We start from the raw sequence: 4,967 nt of genomic DNA, 5'->3' as shown, positions 1-4,967 counted from the left end.
AAAAGTACAATTACTAAAAAGAGATAAAAATAAAATCCAAATATGAAAACCAAACACGAACATATAACTTCATCAAAACCTAAAACACGAATAAAACAATAAAGAGCAAACTTTAACCAAAACTAACAGAAAATGATTCTACATCATCACCCTTTCACTGCATATTAAGAAGTACAGACCTACAGCTTGTATCTCCTCTTGGACTGCTGTTGGCCGGGCAGTCACCTCAGATGTCTCTCAAGGGGTGTTGCCAGAACAGGAAAGGGAATAACACCCTGAATCAGCTGGCTCACTGGCTTTCTCCTATTCACATTGCATAAATGTACTGAATGTAATAAGATTAATCCAAGGTAGATTGGGAATGTTGGGGATGGAGTTCAGCAGGGGGCTCCTGAGGTGGAAACTCATTCTGCAGGAGGCTCTCTTCCTGGGATGTGCACATTTCAGTTCTTGCTGGAGTCCCTGAGTCCTAGGAGAGGAAGGCAGTTCTTAAGACACAACCTTGGTGGAGACCTAAATATCAGCTCTCAGACTGCTGTCTCCCACCACTTCAATAGGATAGTTAACACTGATCTATTAACTGAAACCATTGCTGTTATATACATGCAGGGCAAAATGTCAAACAACACTCACAAACACATGAACTGGCAAGCTGTCACTCAGACTTCTATGCTTGCAAAACAAGAATTGGGCAACAGGAAGAGATCTCATTGGATTGCAAGAAAAAGGAGAAGCCCACATGCCCCCCAGATTAATGACCATGAGAAGCATTCATTTGATATTTGCATTTCGATTTTAACCCTGGAAGGTTCTTCCCACCTCAAGTCACATGACCCTTGCATGACCTTTGTCCCAGGACCTAGATGCTGCTCAAAACTCTGCATATCATCCCACATATCATGAACACATGCAGAAATATAGTATGTTATTCATCTGTCACCTTTTCTAGACTTCATATTAAAGCAGTGCAGCAAGGTACACTTGCCAATGATTTAGTTTCTCACAAGAGGCTAACTTCCCAGAATATGTGTGTATAAAAAGAGCAGTGAACAACTATATTCCATGAGGTGGGTGGCTGGTTGGGAGTGTGGATTAGAAAAGCAGTAGGGAAAAGCAAAGATTAATCCAATGGGGCAATGTTGTCACAGCATTAACATAACTGAGCTGTTTGTCCCTACCTGAAGTTGTTGGGTCTCATGGTTGCTGGTCTGCTCCTGTTTGTCCATTGAGGTTCAAGTCAACCAAATATTTCTCAATGAGAGTCCAATCAATCTGTACTTCCTTGCTCTCTTGCTCCAGTGTGACAGACATCTTAATAAGATTCTTCTTTTCCATCATGATCTGGCTCTGTATGTTCCTGGAAACACCCTCTGCATAGTAAGATCCTGCAGCCTCCTCCTCTCATTCTTAGGTATAGGCCCATTAACCCCACCAGGACCTTGGTTCCCATGAAGACCTAATACAATCCATCTCAATAAATCCATGACAGCTGTACAAACAGCAAACAGCCATTTCAGGGAAGAAGAAATTATTGCTACAGCCTGAACACCAATGAGGGTCCATGTCTCTCCAAAAGAAAGAGGGATCTCCATCTATCATTGACTGCCCAATGCACTAGGGCAACATCAATTAGTAGGGTGCAAATAGCATCAGAGTAGATCAGCAGAATCAAAGGGAGGGCATTCTATCCTTATGTTATGTCACACTCAGCTCTCTAAAACACTGCCTGAGAACCAGGCTCTCAGTACTGCATCATGACTATGCACAATCACTCTTCTACTGAGAGGCTTCTAAGGATGCCTGGACAATGCTGGGAGGGGTAAGAGTCTCTTACGGATTTATGAAAACTGAGTCTATTATCCCAAGGCACACTGATGCCTAAAAGCAGAAGGGATAGAAGCAGAACTGCAGATTCTCCAGTCCATAACCCAAGGAAGGCAGAAATTGCCATTCCACTGTTGATTGGCTTGCTAAATGGTACTTACATAAAGTAGAATTTCCACTTAATGAGCTCCTGGATGTTCTGTTGGGCCTCAAATATCCCCTTCTCTAACTTGGACTGAGAGGACAGGATCTGGTTCTTCTCTGATATCAGTTGTTCATAGAATGGATTTATCTTCTCCAAGGGCTTGGTCCTAGGAAGAAAGAACTCCATGAACATGGGCTTTTAGGAACACATTTCTCAGGCTGAGTGCTGGACTACCCCAGCCATGGAAAGCACATTCTGGATTCTATATACTGGGATGATCTTCAGCTTTGAAAATTTGTTATCCTGGTCCAGGACAGCAGAAGCTAAGCATCAAGATGGAGGGTTCCATGGCTCCCTGTGTTCACTCAGTAGGGTTGGATGTTGCAGTCTAACCAGCTATGTTCTCAAGATCCTAGGCCACAGGTCTTTGCCCACCAGAAACCTGTGATTACATTTTTTCTGTTTTCACCACTGGGGTGGTAAATCCTAAATAACTTTTAACATAGAAACAGACCTTAAACATAACCCTGGAGATGTGATCAGACATCACCACAGCTTTATAATATGCCCAAAAGATACAAGTGTGTGGACAACTGCGACCACATAGGCAAAGAAGAGTGTTGAATAAAGTAGGAGCTCTGAGACTTCAGCACTAACATCACCTTGAAATTGTTATGAAAATAAATCCTCAAGTCAAAACACAGATCTCATTAGTTCCCAAGTTTGGAGGGAAAATTAAACATACAAAACTCATGCACATGTAGGTACATGTGCACACACACACACATATGGAGGAGAAAAGGAAACAGTCAGAGAATGAGAGACAGAGACAGAAACAAGGAGCACAAGGATGCAAAAGAAATGTATGCGACATTACTGTCTCTCAGTATAAGGCACACAGACAAAGAGGAACAGGAATGAACCTCAGGCCTTCTAGACAAGCACTGAGAAGGAAAATGTGGGAACAGGCCCCTCTAGATACTACGAGGAGCTTCTAAGCACTCAGTCACCTGCAAGGCAAGTACAAACACTCACCATAAGCTCACATCACCTAGAACCTTAAAAAGCCAAATCCTGTCAAGTGCTTTCCAAATGCATGCTGGGAACTCACTCTCTACTGCCTCTATCCCTGAAATCTTCATTCAGAATACAAGACCTTCTTTTCTACTGGAGGTAGCGGAAAAGCCCATTTCTCATCTCCCTCCTGACCAACCTTCAGGTTCTGCCTCTCCACTATGAAGCATGCATGGACATGAGGTTGGGCATAGGGATGATCTGGTGGTACAGCTTCATAGAACCCATCTCCTTTAAAGGATAAGCTGAGGCTGACATTGAAGACCCCAGACTGACACCACAATGTTTGGAGCAATGCATACCTCTTGTAGTTGGATCTCTTTTTGAAAGCGTTCAGGTGATCACTCTGCTCATTTCTCTTCTGGATAAGGAGCTGCAGCTCTGTGGTCAGCCTCTCCTTTTCCTTTTTGAACTCATTCTTGCTTAGGTCAGGTGCAGTGGATGATGTGTGTCTTCCAGCCCCTTTAGGTAGAAGAATACAAAAATACTTTCATGTGAGAATTCAAAGAGTGTAGGCAGACCACCAAGAGAGAGACCATGCCTGGAAACTAGTGACACCAGAAAGCCTTTGGTCTGGGCTTGAGAGGCCTCCACAGTGGCTCTCAGTTCTACCAGTATTCTAGAGAGACCAGGAGATGTAAACAGCCAGGTGTTTCCTCTATCTCCCTAAACATGCTTATTATTACCAGAGAGATGGCTTACTCAAGATGATTATCAGCTGAACAGAGTGCATTTTGGCTTCAGAGCCATTATTCCTGTGGTTTCACAAGTCAGATGATAAAATCACTATTCTCAAGTACTTTAGTGCTTGGAGATGCTCAGATCTCCTACCCATTTATGCTAGGCTCAGGACTTGGGCTTCAAAAGTCATGCAGTGGGACAACATGGTCAAAATGCTATCAATTGCCCCTACTGAAACACCAAACACCCAAGAAGTAGCAATAGGATCCCTTCTCTGTCTGGGTGTATCCACTATGACAGGTCTGTGGTTACAGTATAGAAATGCATGCCACTCACAACTGGTAATAAAGAAAGGTAAAGTGGGAAGTGTCATGGACAGGATGTCAGAGTCATTCTGAGAACATGAGGTCATGACCTGGAGCACAATTCTCTCCATCATACTACACCCAGATAGCCACTGAAGTTAAAGAACCCTGAGAGTGAAATACATTCATGCCCTTCCCTAAAAGGGCATAGGTTAGACCCTCTGTGACTCCTGATGGTCTCATTGCGTCCCCATGAAACACCCACAATCCTCAGTGAATGTAAATACTTCTTAGCATAACAGTTTTGGCCTTGCCAACTCCTGCTTAGGGGATGGAGAAAGTAATGTTCTGAAATCCTTGATGTTCAAGAATTTTGATAATTATTGAATTCTTTTGCTACCCAGAGACTCCAGTTCCTGTGCCCCATTAGTAGAAAGGCCATGTCAGGCCACCCCTTCCAGGGAACTCAACATCCACTTCCCAGGACTTACGCCACATTCTCCAAGTCCACCTCCTTCGTCCTTCATTACTCTCAGATGGAAGGCCAGCATCCTCCCTCCTCCCTCTGTCCTCTCTCCGATCCACACTGGATCTCCCAAAAAGATGGCAGAGTTGAGAAAACATGTTCACCAACTTAGTGGCTATACACTGAGTGAGAATCCTAAGTGAGATTGTTGCTACAACACTGGTGACATCACAGGAGATGCCAAGAACTCTCCAGGAGACAATAGATTTTAACAAGAAGGGATTGCTGATGTCATGGGCTATAGCCTTTGCCTCCCTGCTAATGTTCTCCCTGTACTGACAGGAAGCTGAGGTGTATACCTGCCAGTATAGCTACAGCCATTTTGTTATCTGTTACCACCTATTTCAGATTGTTGCTGTAATAAGCCTGCCAATCACTGTTATAGAAAAATAACTTGACTCAGAAGAAGGTC

The 4,967-nt window shown here is 43.6% G+C and overlaps 1 pseudogene; it reads right to left on the bottom strand.

Annotated features, from left to right (window-relative positions):
* Nucleotides 1–307: 307 nt before the first annotated feature.
* LOC147004953 (uncharacterized) lies at nucleotides 308–4,661 on the bottom strand (annotated as a pseudogene).
* Nucleotides 4,662–4,967: the final 306 nt, after the last annotated feature.

Source organism: Mus caroli, unplaced genomic scaffold (genome assembly GCF_978045245.1).
Source record: "Mus caroli unplaced genomic scaffold, Mus_caroli_1 scaffold_4, whole genome shotgun sequence".
NCBI classification, from domain to species: domain Eukaryota; kingdom Metazoa; phylum Chordata; class Mammalia; order Rodentia; family Muridae; genus Mus; species Mus caroli.
The sequence above is the reverse complement of the archived record's forward strand: the minus strand, read 5'-3'. Positions and strand labels throughout refer to the sequence as shown.